Source organism: Triturus cristatus, chromosome 7, assembly GCF_964204655.1.
Source record: "Triturus cristatus chromosome 7, aTriCri1.1, whole genome shotgun sequence".
NCBI lineage: Eukaryota > Metazoa > Chordata > Amphibia > Caudata > Salamandridae > Triturus > Triturus cristatus.
The window spans coordinates 1,804,531,247-1,804,550,577 of record NC_140590.1 but is presented as its reverse complement, the minus strand read 5'-3'; positions in this window follow the sequence as shown (position 1 = coordinate 1,804,550,577).

Here is a 19,331-nt window from a genome sequence, read left to right as displayed (position 1 = left end):
AACATTGACTGGAAACCTTCTTATTATGTCAATAATATATTCAAACCCCTGTTTGCATACCCCCATGTATGTCTTCCTCACACATTTGTCCTTTATTGACATCTGTAGTACCTCAGTTATATTCCCAAAAATGTTGGCCCAATTCTTCCTGGAGGACAAATACATTTCTCTAGCCCAATGTCTGCTGCAAATATATATATTTGGATCTATGATCACTACAGAATTTCTTCTGCTCTCAGTCATGGCTTATGATCGCTATGTGGCGATCTGTCATCCCTTACGTTACACAATCATCATGAATGAGACAGTTTGCCTCTGTCTGTCCTTTGCATGCTGGGTTTTTAGCCTTTTGGATACGATACCACACACGGTATTAATATCCCAGCTCTCTTTCTGTCGATCACATACAATCAGTCACTTCTTCTGTGATGTTACTGCCCTAATGAAGCTTTCTTGCACCAGCACTAGCACTATAGATGCACTTACCTACATAATTGGTGCTGTTGTGGTCATATTTTCATTCTTTTTAATCATTACATCTTACATTAAGATCATCTCAGTCATTCTGAACATTCAGTCAGTTTTGGGGCGGCGGAAGGCCTTTTCTACATGTACATCCCACATTACTGTAGTCATTTTATTCAGTGGGTCCTTATCTTCTACCTATATACGGCCAACATCTGCATATTCAATAAAAGAAAACAAATTCTTGTCTCTGTTGTATATAGTTGGTATTCCACTATGTAACCCTATCATATACAGTCTGAACAACACAGAATTTAAAAATGCTCTACGAAAGAAAAAGAATACTGAATAGGAAAATGTAATAGGTCAACAGAAAAAATGTAAATTGTTGCTGTTTTCATTTGAAGTTGTATCCAGTGACTTGGGGGTGTTAAAAGCCTTAAAAAGCAAGTTCTCAAGAAAAAGAAGGGGTTCAGTTTTTAAAATGTTTACCAATGATTTTGGAATGGTTGCAATTAACAACACAATAAAGCTTGTTGTTGTAAAACAAAAGCTCAGAAATTGTAAACTGGGATATGTGTTTGTTGTGTTTATTCGCCTTGTTTTGATAAGGTCTGTATATTAAATACTACTACTTCCTTGAACTTCTTGAATTTGTTTCCTTTTCCCCCACTTCAACTCTCAAGACATCATGACATTAAGGAGCATATTAACGAAGAAGTGGCAGAGCGAGGTGTTAACCTTCTTGGGTTTACGCACCACTCTGCCACTTCTGAAATGCGGGACTGCACCATATTTACAACAATATGGTGCAGCCCTGCATTTGCCCATGCGCTGGTGCTAAATTTAGCTGCCTAGCTCCAACGCAGGCACCCTTGCACAATAGTGCAAAGGTGTCCGCGTTGCAGGGAAGATTGTCTACGTGCAGGAAGGTGTTTCTTACTTCACATAAACAATCTTTTTTTGGGGGGTTGATTTATATAGAGCAAACTTGACCCAAATGTATCTGGTATCAGAGTGCTTTACATGAGCTCCAGTTGCATTACAAAAGGGCACATTAAGTGATTGGACCACAATCACAGGATGTTGAGCGTCTTTGCCAAGACTTGAACCCAGTTCCCCAGATTTGAGATCAACCACCCTAGCTGTTAGGCCGCATCCACTCCCCAATCCTCTTTAAGTGGTGTTTTGTAACTTTTACTGTGAGCAGCACACATTGAAGTTGCAAAACGTAATTTTTTAATGTTTGTTTATGCGCGAGAAGGGACACCTTCCTGCACATATACAATCAATGGCGTTTTGGTGTTTCCATATGTGCTGCATAATGCAGCATAGATGGAAACAGCAAAAATTAGGAGAAAGTAAACATTTCTCCTCGTTTCGCCAGGGTAAGACCAGGTTTTTCCTGGTCTTAATTTTAGCACTGCCTCCTAATTACGCCACCCTTGTAAGTAGGGGGCAGCATTAAAATCAATGGATTTTGCAGTGGCATACCCCCCCACAACACCCATTGACCTCCCCTTTCACTCTAAGTATAACGTAAAAGGGGCCTTTTTTACAAGGCAGCGCGTATCCATGTTAAGTTACTTAATGCTGCCTTGTAAATAAAGCGCAGCCCCTAGCCCCACCACAACGTCCCAAAAAGTGATGTTGTGGTGGCGATAGGGACTTGTAAGTATGCCCCTAAGGTTGGTATGTTGGAAACTTGTGACAAAATATTAAGGGGCTAATAACGATCTTGCTAGGAGAGCCCTCCATACTACTTTGATCCGGAGGGCATTCCTAGCGAATCGCACTGTAGGTGTCCGAGCTACTTATTCCGATGCATCTGCATAGTGATGAACTCGGTTCGCTCGGACTGCCATTGAAGTCTATGGGAGTCTGTATACCGAATGAGTACATAGGCTCCCATAGCAAAAAGGGGTGGGTGGGGAAAAGGCTTCACCCCACACTGTGCATGTATGGAAAGGTGGGACCCATGGGTACCCCTACAGGACCGATTTGGAGGGCCCTGGGTGAAGTGGGGCATGCTATAGCCCCACGAAGTCTGATTTCCACAGCTGTTTTATTTCGGCAAAACCGAGCCAATACATGTGTCCGAATTGTGCATAGTACTCACTCGTTCTGAAGCGGGCTCCATTGTGCGACAAGATTTGGCTGCGAACAAGTCGAACTAAAAGGATCGGGTTCAGAAACGATTCGGTCGACACAGATGACATATCCGCATTGAACTTGGTCATTCGGGGGTGATTCGGTTGAGAACAAGGGGTCCGGATTGATTTCTGCAATATCGAATCCGATTTGGAGGCTTTCCTAGCGAGATCGTAATTAACCCTGGGCGTAGTTCGCATAGTAGCGTGACACGTAGCTACACGAAGTGCACTTCGCACTGCGCGAGCTACGCGTAGCCTACGCAAACTGCGTAGTGCAGTAGGGAAATGCTGTTCGCAATGATTGCACAGTGCCGGATGCTTGTCAGCACTGTGCAATCATTGCAAACGGCATCTTGCACAGTGCAAGCTGTCGTTTTCTGCCGCTCAAGTAGATTTTTACTCGAGCAGCAGCTTTCTCAACGCAGACTGGTAGTTTCTCATTGCGAGCGGTCGCGAGCATACGTGACCACTTGCAATGAGAAACCTGACCTCCCCGCTTTCTCAATGCGGACTGGTAGTTTCTCATTGTAAGCGGTCGCGAGCATACGTGACCACTTGCAATGAGAAACCTGACCTCCCCGCATTGATAATCCCGCCGGGAGGTTTATTTTCCACGCTCGCGATCAGCAACTTGATGTTACTGATCGCGAACGAGGAAAAAGTCTCACCGGGATGTAATTTTGCTCGCTCGCAGTCGCCAACTTGACGTTGAGGACCGCGAGCGAGCAAAAAATGACAACTACGCTACGCTACACGTTTTTGCACTGTGCTACGTGCAATTTGCGTAGCGTGTACTTGCGCAAACTACACAAGCGTAGCGTAGTTTTCCGCCAAGGCATAATTGTAATCAGCCCCAATGTGCATCCGGAAATTCATACGAACTCTCTTCCGCATCAGCTAAAATATAATGACCTCCAGAATTTTCCAATTATTTTAGAGGCTATAGTGCAAGAGTCATGTTTCGGACAAGCAAACACCCATTTGTGAACCAGTTGCCAGCAAAAAAAGTCCCAGTTCTTTGGTATACATGTTATTTTTTTCTTCATTTTAAGCTAGAGTACATGGCTGGACAAATGGAACCATCAAAACAAACTTCACTAATTCCTAATTGTTGGATTTTCTGATTTTCCAAAGATATAAATTCTAATTTGTGTTGTTTCTTTACTGGTTTAACTGGTAAGATGGGGAGAGGAGTTGGCCTAAATGCTGGAGCGGTCTACCTCGAATCTGGGGAACTGGGTTCGAGTCTCGGCAATGACGCTGAACATCCTGTGATTCTGGGCAAATCACTTAATCTTCCAGTGCCTAACAAAAAAAAAGAATAAAATAAATGAATGTGTCCTCATGTAACGCAACTGTGCTATGTAAAGCACTCTGATACCAGATACCTTTGGGTCAAGTTTGCACTATATAAAACTCTGTAAAATTAAAAAATGGAAACCTTGTTATTATGATAACAATATATTCTAACCCCTGTTTGCACACATCCATGTAAGTCTTTCTTACACACATGTCCATTATTGACAATAGTTGCACGTCATTTGTATTCCAAACATTGTATCCCAATCCATTCTGCAAGGCAGGTACATTTCTCTAACTCAATGTCTGCTGCTAAAATATTTTTGGGGATCCATAATCTCCTCAAAAGGGTTTCTGCTGTCTGTCATGGTTTATGTTAGCTATGTGGCCATTTGCCATCCCTTACATAATACAACCATCATGAATGAGACTGTGTTCATCTGTCTATCGTATGCTGGGTTGTAGCCTCATGGATCCAATACTACATGAGGTGTTAAATATCCCAGTTCTCCTTCTGTGGGCCATATAGAATCAATCACTTCTTCTATGATGTTAATGCCCTAGTGAAGCTTTCTTGCATCAGCACTAGCACTATAGAGGCACCCACCTACATAATTGGCACTGTTGAGTTTGTAACATCATTTATTTTAATCATTTCATCTTACATCAAGATCGTCTCAGTCATTCTGAAAATCAAGTCTGTTGTGGGGAGCCTAAGGCCTTTCTACATGTTTCTTACAAGTTACATTGGTCATTTTATTAATTGGATCCGTGTCTTCTACCTGTATTTTGACAACATCTGCACATTTAATAAAAGAAAGCAAAATGTTGTCATTGTTGTATATCATTGGTTCACCATCATGTAATCCCTTCATATACTGTCCGAAAAACACATAATTATAAATGCTCTACGTAAAAAAAAAAAGAATTGAGTATAGGTAAATGTGATAGGTCAATGGACAAAACATAGATGTTGTGCTTTTTGTATTTGAAATAGTTTCCAGTGATTTGAGAGAGTGTTAAAAATGCCTTTAATAGCAATTTCTCAAGAAAAAAAGATTTCAGTTTCTTTATGTATACATGTGTATTAATGATTTTGGGATAGTTGTTATTAACCACGCAATGAATAATTTAAATAAATAATAAACAAAAATATGTGTTTTTATAATGGGGTCTATATTTTTTATGCTACTGCTTCCTTTTATGCCTTGAAAATGTGTCCTTTTCCCTCAGCTACTTCTTATAAGACATTAAGACATAAATGTTAATGTGTTGGAAACTTGTGACACAACATTATAACGTATTCTCTTCATTGAGTGACTCCTGAATTAAATTTGAATACTCTAAGAGAACTATCTTCCACAACATTGCAAATAATGATCTCCAAAATTTGTAATTGATTTTTAGAGAATTTAGTGTAAGAGTCATGATTCCAACAAGCAAACACTCATCTGAAACCGAGTTAACAGAAAATACATTCACAGTTCTCTTGAATTCATGTTTTCCCCTTTATTTTAAGGCAGTCTACATGGCTGGTTAAATTAAATAATCAACTCTAACTTCACCTGAGAAATTCCTAATTGCTGGATGCTCTGATTTTCCAAAGGTAGAAGTTCTAATTGTTATTGTTTTTATACTAGTTTACCTGACATTGACTCAAAACCTTCTTAACATGGTAATAATTTATTCTAACCCCTGTCTGCACGTTGCCATGTATGTCTTTCTTACACATCTGTGCTTTCTTGACATCAGTTGCACCTCAGTCACATTCCCAAAAATCTTGGCCCAACTCTTTCTGGTGGGTACGTACATTTCTTTAACTCAATGTCTGTTGCAAATATATTTATTTGGGTCCATGATCTCCACAGAATTTCCTCTGCTCTCTGTCATGACCATCTTCCATCTCTTACATTACAGAATCAAAACAAATTACACTGTTTGCATCTGTCTGTCTATCGCATACTGTGTGTTAGCATCCTTTTTTTTTTAAGTTTGAGTTTATTAAAGAAAGAAAGATGGGAAGGGGAAAAGAGAGGGAAAGGAGTATAATCATCGTGATAGGCATATACAGAGAATAAGCAATACATATAAGCTCTCAATTAAAAATAAATATAACAAGCATGGAGTTTACATGAACATAACCTTCGTATAGAAGCGAAAAATACTGTATAATATCATAAGAACGAGATATCATAACAAAAAGGCATCAGTGAAACAAGAAAATCATGTGGGTTTACGCACCTCAACTGTGTCGATATTTGGAGAGGCGTGAGTTGGAGCAGAGGAGGAGAGATAGGATACCAGAGGAAGCCAAATCTGATCACGTTTAACTGCTAGGGAAGCGGGAGATACGTAATTAGTATCTAGGCGATGATGGAAGCAAACTGCATTCCACCAAGAAAGGTAGGAGACCTTTGCAGCCCGCTTCCAATTAGAGGTAATGGTATGGAAAGCCACGGCAACCAGAAGGTCAAGTAATAGGTAATGAGAAGAAGATTGTGGAAGGTTCGGTGACAGGGAACCTAGAAAAACTTGCAAAGGGGAAAAGGGAATTTGGAGTTGGAATAATTTTTGTATTTGCGTCCAAACTAGGTGCCAGAACTTGGAGATAGGAGGGCATTCAAACAACATATGTTTAAGATCTGCAACGAGACAGGAACAGGACCAACAAATAGGGGGTGTTGCGGGTGAGAAACGGGATAAAGCAAGTGGAGTACATAAAGCTCTGTTATAAATAAAATATAGGGTTTGGGTAGTATTAGCAGCTCTAGAGGTTTTATGAAGTTTAGCCCAGATTTTGTCCCAGAAGGGTATTGGCCAATCCTGAGAGAGATCCAATTCCCATGCATTCTCGGTTTTAGATTTTAGTCTATCAGCGGAATATTTAAAAGAGTTATAAATAGCAGAGGCAGAGGGGGACGTCTCCAATAATAAAGAAGTAGCTTTGCGGTTCAAAGGAAAATCAGTAAAAGGAGTCAAGGAGCGAATATATAAAATTAGGACTGGGAGAAGAGCATTATATTGCGGTCGGGCAGAAGAGGGCAGTGAAAAAGAGGACTGAAGTTCTTGGAATGAAAGGGGAGTGTCTTGAGAAATTAATTGAGAGATCCAACACAATCCTCTAGAATGCCATGTCCTCCAAAATATGGTGCGGTTACGAATTTTGAGAAGAGAATTGTGCCATATCGGTTGTTCGTGAATGGAAAGGAGGGAGGGGTAAGATGATATTATATAAGGGAAAAGAAGAGTACGGGAATGAGAAATAACAGGCGTACGGAAACGAGCTAAAGGAGACGTGAAGGATAAGAACTCGCGAAAGGTAAAAGGGGACAGAAACGAAGATTCCATATTTAGCCAGACGGGCGGATAATGTGGAAGGTCAGAAGAGAACCAAAGAGTCGATTGTTTCAAAGAAAAAGCTCGATGGTATTCTTTGAAATCTGGAAAACGCACACCAGACTGGGCCTTATCTTTACACAAAGACGCTAAAGCTATTCGGGAGCGCTTGCCATTCCATAGAAATTTCAGCAATAAGGAGTCGATTCGTCGAAAGAAGGAAACTGGAATATGCACTGGAAGCATGGAAATGGTATAAAGAAGAAGAGGGGATAACATCATTTTTATAGAATTGAGACGACCCCACCAGGATAGAAAGAGCGGGTTCCAACGTTGAATAGCCGAATCCATTTTCTTGTAGACATAATCAAAGTTAAGTTTAAGCGTATCAGACAAAGAGGGGGCGAACCAGACACCCAGATATTTGATCTTAGATGGTTGCCATGAGAAGCCGGTTTGGGAAAAAAGATGCCTTTGACAAATAGGATTTAAAGGTAGAATCTCGCATTTATCAGCATTTAGGCGATAGCCAGAAACCGCAGAGAAGGAAGATACCTGCTGGAGGAAGGAGGGAATAGAGGAAGTAGGATCAGAGCAGTAAAAAAGAATATCGTCAGCATAGACCGAGAGTTTAACCTGATAAGTATCAAATTTAAAACCAGAAATAGTGTTGTCCAGGCGAATTTTGGTGAGAAAGGGTTCCAAGGCCAAAACAAAAAGTAGGGGGGAAAGAGGACAGCCCTGACACACTCCCCTATGTAACGAGAAATAATCCGAGGCCATTCCGTTGACAAAAATGGAGGCCTGAGGATTAGAATAGAGTAAAGAAATGGTAGAGATGAATTTAGAAGAAAAACTGATCCAGTGCAAGGCCTGGAACATAAAGTCCCATCCAATCCTATCAAAAGCTTTTTCCGCGTCTAAAGAAATAGCCGCGAAGGGGAGTGACAAAGAGGAAGCACTGCTAAGAATATTAAGAAAAACACAGGAGTTATCGGATGAGAGGCGGCCCTTGACAAAACCTGATTGTTCAGGGCCAATGAGATCAGGTAAAATAGGGTCGATACGCAATGCCAAAATCTTAGCCAGAATTTTGTAATCCGTATTGACCAAAGAAATTGGTCTGTAATTTTTGCACAATGAGTGATCCTTGTCTTCCTTGGGAATTAAACAAATTAAGGCCTGTTGGAAGGAGCCGCTGGAAGAACCAGTCGTAAGAAAAGATTGGAATAATAGTAACAGTTTAGGGAGAAGTAGAGAGGCAAAGTGGTTATAAAATTCAATAGTGAATCCATCAGGGCCTGGAGATTTACCAAGCCGCAACTTTGAGGCAGCATAGGAGATCTCGGAAAGCGAAATGTCCCGTTCTAGAGCGGTGAAATCAACATGGGTGGTCGGGGGGGGGGGAATTGAATGAAAATATGAAAGAAGATCCGCCGTCTCTGGAATGAGTTCGGGAGAATAAAGATTATCATAGAATTTAACGAATTCAGAGAGAATATCTACGTCTTTGAAACAGGAGCTCCCAGTGGAAGTCTTAATGGATTCAATCCTTGTACGCTCCTTCCTTATCTTTAAGTAGTTGGCCAAAAGTTTCCCCATTTTGTTCTTACCTCCATAGTACCTGGAATTACATTTTAGCAAAAGATTAGAGGCAGCTTCAGTTGTAAACCTGTTGAAGGAGATTTTCGCATCAATAAGTTTTTTAAGAGAGGACTCAGATTTAGAAACATAATAATCAAGCTCTAATATCTTGATATTCTCCAAAATACGGTTGGATTTGGTTTCTCGAAGTTTCTTTTGTCGGGCTACAAAATTAATAATAAAACCCCTAGAGGCCGTTTTAAAGGAATCCCAAACAGTAATAAAAGAGGAATCAGGGGTATGATTGAGGAGGAAAAATTCAGTGGCAAAGGCCTTAAATTCGGAACAAAAAGTAGGTTCCAAAAGCAAAGCATTGTTGAAACGCCATCTGCCAGGGTGAGGGGAGAAAGGGATTAGGTCAAGATCTAAGTGAATTGGAGCATGGTCTGAAATTAGAATGGAGCCAATCTCAGAGCGAATAGCGTGTTGGGATAGGGATTTACTAAGGAAAATATGATCAATACGAGATTGTGATTGATGCGGAGGGGAGTAGAAACTGTATTCTTTAAGATCAGGATTACACAATCTCCAAATATCCACCATGGCATTATTTTGGAAGGTGTGAACAAATTGGGAATGCATCCGAGAGGGGATAAATTTAACATTGGAATGGCGGTCAAGGAAGGGATCAACAACTTGGTTGCAATCTCCCCCGAGAAGTATGTAGTCACCTGAAAGGGAGGACAGCTTAGTTGAGATAGAGGGCCAAAATAATCTATCAATTCCTGTCGGGGCATACACATTAAAAAGGGTGATAGGAATATTATCTATGAGCAGTGTAACAATAACCCATCATCCATCTACATCACATTCATGGGAAGTTAACGAAACATTTAACTTTTTGTGTAATAAAATCACAACACCATTTTTCTTGGAAACTGTGGGGGAGCAGAAAACATGACCCACCCAAGAACGTTTAAGTTTCAAAGCCTCCGCTTCAGAGAGATGAGACTCCTGAAGGAGGGCAACATCAGATTTAAGTCTCGCCAAGTGTGATAAAACCCTTTGCCTTTTAATAGGGTTGTTTAAACCTTTAACGTTCCACGATGTAACACGGAATGGAACAGGCAAGAGAGACAGCTAATAGCAACATGCTTATTATAACAGAATAATTACTTGAGAAAACTGAGAGAAATGTAACAAATGATGAAGAAGAAAAAACCAAGGGAGAAAAAGCAAGAATGAAAAGAAGTGTAAGGAAAAGAAGGAAAGAACCATTATGAAAAGCAAAAGGTAGGAGATCGAATGTAGGAAAAAGGACAGAAATAAAGACCATCAAGAAGACAGTACACGTTCGAAGAGAACGACTGAAAAACATACTTACGGAAAGAAAAACTCAAAAACGAGGATGGGGCGATGGCACCGGGAGACAGCGACGACAACATCCAGAGCAGATAGACAGACTCCAGAGACCATGGTTCAGAAAAACGCAGCGAGTAGAGAGTAACAAGGCACATCAGGATAGGAGGGAGGAAGGAGATGTCTGTAAAAACAAACGAAATATATGTCTGAAGGGAAGCCGTGCCACAGGGAAGCGAGAATAAACAACTACAAGTGAATTACAGAGGGAACACATAAAAGTGAAAACGGCCATTGGGAGAAGAAACAATAAGGGATTCACAACATCAGTGCAAGTGGAGAGACAACGGAATCATAACACAACGAATTCCAGAAAGGAAGAAGCAGGACCCGTCAACCAGGTCTGGATACATCCATAACATCTGGGCCATGCCGTTGGAGAAACGCCTGTAGGGCCGCAGGATCTTCATACGTGGTAGTGTTGTCTTTATATGTGACCTTGAAGAGGCAAGGATGTAATAGTCCATATCTAGCATTCAGGGCACGTAGTTGAGGTCGCATGTCCAGAAACTTCTTCCTTCGATCTGCAGTGGCCTTGGAGACATCTTGTGAAAGATAGAGGTGGTGACCTTCCCATACAATTTGTTTCTTGAGCTTGGCAGCTGAAAGGACCTGCAGAAGGTCAGTGTATTGTAGGAATAACATAATGACACCTCTAGGTTTACTGGTAATCTTCGGGCCAAGGCGATGAGCCCTCTGAATATTAACGGAGGTTAAAGCCGGGGCGTCTAAGATCTTGGCCAGAAAGGATTGGAAGAAGACGGTGGGGTTTGACCCTTCTGTAAGTTCTGGAAGACCATATAGACGTAGGTTGTTCCTACGATTTCTGTTTTCCAAATCCTCCATCTGGCGCTTAAGTAAACGTATCTCCGTCTCCATTGACGAAATATGGGAACAAGAGGATTGCACAGAGTCTGTGAAGGATTCTAAGGTTTGAACACGCGACTCCAGAGATGACCATTTTTCCTGCATGGCCTGCATGTTCTTTGTGGCAGCCTCCATAAAGGGTTTGAACGCACGAAGTTCTTCCAAAATGAGATCCATGGAAGCGGATGAGGAGTTACTGCCAGGGGATGGTGGATCCTTCTTCAGACGTTTAGAGGAAGCTAGAGAGGACGGTAATTTTTCCTTGTTGCGCGCTTTTGGAATGGCTCCCCGTTTTGGATCTGCTTTTGGTACTATGGCATCCACCATGTCCCGAAGAGGAGAGTCTGACTCCGAGTCCACAGGGGGTTGAGAAGAGGTAGCCAGTTTCAAATTCCGGAGTTTTCCCATGAGAGTTCTTGTGGGATCAACGTCACCTATCCCGGGAAGCAGCAGACGAAATTGCTTGAAGATGCGCGATAAATCAGCAAGTTATTCCTCTGAATAGTTATATATCAAGAAGCCTGTAAGCACATATTCATTGAGCTGGTTCCGGAAGTGTCACTCCAACGTTGCCCTTCTCGTCGAGCGTCGATCACGTCTCCCCGAAATCACAATGATGAAGTATCACGAGTCACAAGCATGTATGACGTCTCCTTCAGTGTTCATCCGCACTCATAATAACAGTCCCTCAAGTATCTTTGAAAGTCAAGAAGTGCTCACCATACGTTAGGAAAAAACCTTTCAGTCTATTCACATCTTCTATTGAAGTTGACAGAAAATGTTGTTGTTACCCCTCACTCATTTGTGCAGTATTCCTATTGAATAAAAATTCAGATCATTTAGGATTGATAAACAGACTGAAGATCGAAATATGTCTGTGAGGGTGAATGTTAAAGTATCAGAACTTATTTAGAGGAGTAGATGCAGTTGAGGTTTGTTATATATAGGCACAGAATATGAAATAGGAACAGTCTGTTATAATAACCTCTCACTGGCAATGGAGCACATCCTCCCCGTCAAAAGAATAAAGTGAAATGTTCCACAATGACCATGGTATCCCTCGTGTGTGAAATAATACCATTGCATGCTTGAGGCGATTGGACACTAGATGGCAGCGTTCCCTTATGAACAGGGTTCCAGAAGGCTGTTGAGCTGATGAAAAGTCCCTGAGAAACGAGCCTCACGAGGAAGTCAGCCTCGGTGTATTAGGCAAAAATTACATTTCTAAAGTGAGCCAGAATCCGAAAAGATAAAGCGTTCCATTGTGGCAGCAGTGAAACCTTTCAATTAGGTGAGAAACATGTGTGTGGCAAGCAGAGGGCTTCGCGCGCGAAATTCGCGGTAAAATTTCCTCTCAGAGCGCGATTTGTAATGGCAGCCGCCACTATGACGGGAGTGCTCAGTGCGCGAAACAGAAAAGCGTCTCTTACTGAATGCTGTTGCTGATAATAAACACCATGTCGTGTGAAGCCTCCCTTCCGCCGATTGCAGAACGTAATTAGGAGTCCGTGCAGGTAATTAGTGACACGCCAGGTCGGTCGTTTTCTCCCGTGAATCGGGAGAGCTAAGGATCGTCCGCCATCTTCTTCGGGCGCTGGCCACGCCCCCGTGTGTTAGCATCCTAACTTCAATACCACACATTATGTTAATATCCCAGCTCTTCTTCTGATTGCCACATACAATCAATCACTTCTTCCATGAAGCTACTGTCCTAGTGAAGCTTTCTTAATCCAGCACTACCACTATAGAGGCATGGTCCTATATAATTGGAATTACTGTGTATTTAATGTCATTCACTTTGATCATTACATCTTACAACATGATTGTCTTGATCATTCTGACAATTCTGCCTGTTGCAGGGAGTTGGAAGGCCTTTTCTATGTGTACTGCCCACATACCATGTTATTCAGTTGGTCTGTGTCTTCTATATATATTCAGCCAACATTGCATATTCAACATAAGAAAGCAAGGTGTTGTCATTGTTGTATATCGTTGTTACTCCACTATGTAACCCTATCATAGACAGTCTGAACAATACAGAATGTAAAAATGTTTTACAATAGAAAAAATATAACATAGGAAAACATAATAGGTCAACAGAAAAAAAATTACATTGTTTGAATTTAATTTTGTGTCCAGTGATGTGTGAAGTGCTAAGAATACCTTTAAGAGCAAGTTCACAAGAAAAAGAAGGGATTCACAAAATCATTTCAACATGTCGGGATGATATGAACAGATTATAAAGTATTTTTCAAACAAAATAAATATGCCAATACATTTTCTATTTCTTGTTTCAGAAATTACTGTATGATCCATGTATAATGGTTTCTACATGCATTTTTCGAAACATTTATGAGCTGTAAATCAACTCCAGGTCTTCTGGAAATGTTGTGTGAACTGTCCTAGCATGAAATGAGTCCCTTTTGCTTTTTATCCTTTTCTCTATGCATTTCTAGTGCATTATTCCCCCCTGATCTCCTTAGATCCAACTGCTTGATCTTACTTTCCAATGGAAGATATAACCATTTCAGGATGGCACCCACACTTTTTCCATGCTAATAATATTCTTGATTGAGGTGATGCCTTATATTTTCTTTAAACATGATATTAACACTTGTATCAACTCATGTTTTTGGCTACATGATTTATTTTCCAATACGACCACAATGAGATTGCATTTGACTAGTTTCACTTCTGGATTACATATGTAAGAATTAACCCATGTGTAGACAATAACATCTGGACCAAAGGCTTTGGTATTTTCATTGTTTCACCCATGATTATAGTAAACATAATTTTTAGTTTCTATATGAACTGTTATTGACTGCAACCTTGCAGGTTTTTTGTTATTATGCTATCATTTGCACAACCATTCTAAGATCGCGCTGGCAATGTTTTGTCTAAAGTTATTCCTGATATCCCTGAGCGGGCTTTCAGGTGTTCGGGGTTAACTTTCACTATATATTAGGAATGTAGATGGCGGTCTGGTCTTCTACTGAAGCAGACACCACACTTGCAATCTTGGAAGGGTCACATGTACTTTATAAGTATTATGTTGTGCTATGTTGATGTGCTACAAGTTATTAGTCACTTGCGTATTGGTGAATTATACTTTATAAATTAATCATTTTCACAAATACCCTCTGTATAAATAACTGAAATGATCCTTTATTTCACTATTTTTTGCTAAACAGGTGAGCTAGACATCATATTAACATTGTATGGATTGTAACAGTGTCAATATGGCTCTAACATTACATCTTGCTTTATTTGCGCAACCACTCCAAGATGGCGCCGGCAATATTCTGTCAAAAGCAATTCCTGATCACCATGCGCCGGGTTCTCAGTTGATAATAACTCTGGTACACAATTTTTATGTTTGTCAAACCTTGATGTACTAGTGATGTTCACATACAATCTAGAGGTATTCCCACTTGTATGGCTTTCATGTTTGATTCATCAATAAAAATTGCACATAATAGTTGACTCTTGGGAAGTCTCACAAAGTTTAAAAATTGATAAAACATCAAATGCTTGTAAGTCTAAAGCCCTTTTTGCAAATGAATTAAAACTATTCATATGTCAAGAATATATTTAATTAATTTATGAGTGCGGTGAAAATAAGATGATGAGAATACTGATTTGAATTACTGTAAAAGACATGTTGTTAACAAACTAATATGTAATAATTGATGCAAGGTGGTTTGCGTATCATCGTACTAACAATCTATTACATTTGTCTTGATTGTAATTTGTAAATTTAGAACGATTTTAACTTGCATACTTTGTATATATGTGAAGAAGTCCTTGTTGGGCAAAACGCGTTGGCTACTGTTCATTGACATGCTTTTATGAAGAAAAATGATGAATAAAGTTTTAGTGAACGAAGAAATCTTCTCCATGTACATTTGTTGTGTCTCAAATGCTATACTGTCATGCATATGTTTGTTATGTACTATATGGGAACTCAAAGCATTAAGTAAATGACCCTTATTACACATCTTCACTAACTTTGGGTGCTGAACCACATCTTTTTTTATATTTTATTGTTGTAATCTAATGTTCTCTGCTTTCTTCGGCACACCATAGCATACCAGGAGCACTTCATAGGAAAGATGTCTGTTTCAATAGTGAGAATCCATTTCTCAAATCTGTTTAAGCAGAATGTTCTTGAATTAATTGCCTTTTGTATGCTTTTTTAAGCAGAAATATCATTATTCTTGAAAAACGGGTTGTTTCACAAGCTGATGTTTCTCTTATTTGATAAAAACTGTTCTTATAGACCATACCATAGACTTTTCTCTGACTCTATTCCTCTCTCACAGTTTTTTCTCCCTCTTTCCTAATTCTTCTGCTTCCCCAATGATGAAGTCACTCCTGTCCATTAATCTTTTAACTAGTGTCCTCCTTCCCTAACATTGCTTCATTAATTGTGGCTCCCCAATCCTTGCCCTCATTCTTTCCCTACTCTTATTTCATTTGCCTCGTGTTAGAAGGAATTAAATAAGGAAGAACAGAAGGTGAAAGGAGTTGAAGAAAAGGAAGAGGACCAAGAGAATGAAGGGAAGAAAGAAATGCATTTTGAAATGAAGTAAGGAGAAAGGAAAATATAAAAAAATTAAAGGTGGAAAAAAGAAGTTAGTAAATGACAATGGAAGGAAGAGAAAGAATGGAAGAAGAGTGGAAATAATGAAAGTAAGATGGAATGAAGGAAATAAAGAATGAAGCTAAAAGGCATCAGAGTAGAAAAAAAATATAATCTTCAAGGTAATAAAAATGGTAATAAGAAAATGAAGCAAGAAACAAGAGAGGAGAAAAAAGAAGGGAAGGAAGAAGAAAGAAAGAAAGAAAGAAAGAAAGAAAGAAAGAAAGAAAGAAAGAAAGAAAGAAAGAAAGAAAGAAAGAAAGAAAGAAAGAAAGGAAGATAATATAGAAGGGATGAAGTATGCCACAAAAAGGAAGAAAAACAACATGGAAAAAAGAAAGGGAAGTAAAAAGGAAGGAATGGAAAAAGAACGGAAAAGAGAATGATCAAAAGAAAGACAAAGTACAAGCTTTGAGTGCTAAGTGTATGAATTCGGAATAGTCCCCTCCGCATTGCCCATTTAAGTTTTAAGATGTTACCTGTCACCTCTGATGAAAGGTTTACCTTCAGCAGACTTGTGCATCCTGGCTGTTTCCTACCTGTCACAGAGTGTTCCACAGATAGATGGCTTGACATTTATGTGCACCAGAAGTATACACGTGAAAGTGCTTCTTCATGTGATTTAAAGAAAACAAGATGTTTGTCCCAGTCCTAAAGAAGATGGTATAGAAGGCGTTTCTGCATTGTAAATATGCCTATGCATAAGAGGCATGGTAAAAATCATTCTCATTCCAATAATTTCCAAATGTGCAACCTAAGGTGGTGACTTCTATGATTAATTGAGAATGATTTAGGTTGTGCATATCTGTAATGACATAAGAGGTATTAGGATTCTTCTCCATAAGAAGGCTTTAAGGGGTATCAAGCTCATGTTGGGTTTGAAGAAGCTTAGTACATTGATCTCGTGATGCCTTCAAGGTACACAGGTCATGTCCTTATCAAACCGAGGGAACACTCTATTCTCTTTAGATTTAAAGAATACCTATTATCATATTCAACTGCACCAGATTTGTTGTATGCAGTGAGTATGATCAATTGGCTATTCTGATCGTTTGCTACATGATGGACCCTTGATTCTTCGCAAAGGCCCACAAGTAGGATTATTACACTAGGAGATGATCATGGTTGACACATATCTAAATGATTGTTTAGTCCAGACTCTTTCAGTCTGGCAATCATGCGATTCAAACAGAGAGAGTGGGCAGTATAATGATTTACTACTCAAGTACCAGATGGTGCAACTATTACCACCTATGTGCCTATACTGTTTTGGTGGCTACGTTCTTCTTGTATATTGCCAGCATCTGCCTTTTTTTTTTTAGGTTGAGCCTCAGCAGTGCTCGCGCTGTCTGCAAGACCTGTTGTATTGTATTCTATGGTTATTAAACATTTAAGTGGTGTTGATTGGCTGTTGCCTGTGCCATTAAGAACGCTTGGCAAGTGTCCCTCCCTTGTGTGCTTGTGGCGATTTCACTTAGTGAACATGTTGTTTGGCCATCCCACTGAGTAGCGTGTGATGGCCCCTTCTTTATCCTTTCTTTCTGTTTATGGGGACATCTGGTTACAATTAACCCGAACGCAACAAGAGTACGACTTCTACATTTTTTTTCTCTTATCTTTACTGTGTCATTTTTTTTCCCTTTCTCATGACAGGGACATACATCTGGTAGCAATCATCCCAATTATCTGTTTGGCCATCACACTGTCTAGCGTGTGATGGCCCCTCCTCGTCTTCTGTTTCCCTTTTATGGGGATGTGCATCTGTTAAAAATCATCCCGATCACAACTACAGTGCGTCTTTTACATTTTTATTCCTCTTCCTGGTCCGTCTTCCCTTTGCCTTTATGAAGACGTGCATCTGTTAAAAATCAATTGCACCCTGTTGGATTAGGCCCTTTTTGCAGGGTCATCCCTGAACTTTTTGCCTTCCTCCTGTATTGTTTCTGACCTGTTGGTGGCTGTTTTATGACTCTGGGCACTTTACCACTGCTGATCAGTGCTAAAGTGCATATGCTCTCACTATTGTAAATGAATGTATGAATTTGTGATTCCATGATTGGTTGGTTTGGTTTACTTGTCAGGCGCTAGTACAGCGCACCAGGAGTGCCCAGGGCTTGTAAATCCAAATGCTGCTGGTGGGTTAGCACCACTAATTGTGCCAGCCACAGAAGCAGCCTGTAAAAGTGTGTCTAAGGTAAGGTCTGAAATTGCAGAGCCTGCGTGCAGTCTGGTACTGTCATGCTGACTGGGCAAGTGCACCCACTTGCCAGTCCCTAAACCTTCCCTTTTCTTCATATCAGACACCCCTATGGTAGGCCCAAGGGCAGGGTGCATTGTAAGGATAAGGTAGGACATGCCCTGGTGTGTGTGGCATGTTCTAATAGTGAATTACAGCCATTTTAGTTTTTCACTATTGCAAGGCTACCTGTTCTCCTCAGGACGGAATGGGCAGTTTGGTTATTACATTTTATAATCCCAACAGACTCAGGGAACATGGTAGAAATTCAAATTTAGTATGCATGAACTCAGAATGATAAAATACATCTTTTAGTGAAGTTGGTTTTAACATTCTGTGTTTGAAAATGCCACTTTTAGAAAGTAGGCATTTTCTTGTCTAACCATTCAAACCTACCTCCACTAGGCTGTGTATTCCCTGTCTGGAGTTTGAGTGACAGGGCTGGGGAATTCCAGGAGACAGGGTGAGGTGTCCCAGTGGTGAATAGAGAGATCTGCATCTAGAAGGGTGGGAGGAGTTGCACCTGGGACCTGAATAGGGCTGTGCCTTCCCTGCACAATGCTGGCTCCACCTCCTGGGGTGCGTCTGATGTCCCTGCCCTGCACTCTGAAAGGAAAGAAGGAGTCATGTCAACAAAGTGCTCCAGGACTGACCAGAACCGGTTTGAACAAGGCAAAGGCCCCTCTGCCCTCAGAGGACAAAGAATTTTGGGGTATAAGTATTGGGACCCTGATCCCAAGAATTTAGATCACTTTGGGAAACAAGAAGAAACTCTGCTGAGGAGAGGAACCAAGAAGAAGCTGAGGAGAGACTATCCCTGAAACTAGGGGATTGGCCTGCAGTGGTTGCCTACTGCCAAAGAGACGAGAAAGGAACTTTGTGTGTACTTTTGCTCAACTTGTGAAGGATATCCAAGGACTTGGAAAAGAGCTTGCCTCCTGCTAAAGTCTCTGTAACAACAGACTTCACCCCCCAGCTCCCCAGAGTCCTTTGGAAGTGCCTTCTGCTGCTGTTTGGGCCTTCTGAGTGACTGCGTGTCGCAAGGAGCTGGAAGCGCGACTCAAGGAGAAGCGTGCCGCCGTCGGAGCTGTTGTTATCGCATCACGTAAAGTGTGTCGCAGCATCGCATCGAGCGGATGCGTCTTGTAACATCAAGGAAGTGTCTCGCAACGCCGAAGAAGCATGTCACCATCGCAGCCATCGTAGCTGACGCATTGCACTGCATCAAGAGAAGAGTCTCGCATCGAGGAAGAAGCGTGTCGCCATCGCAGCCATCGTAGTTGTCTCATTGCACCACATCAAGAAAAGCGTCTTGCATCCACGGAGA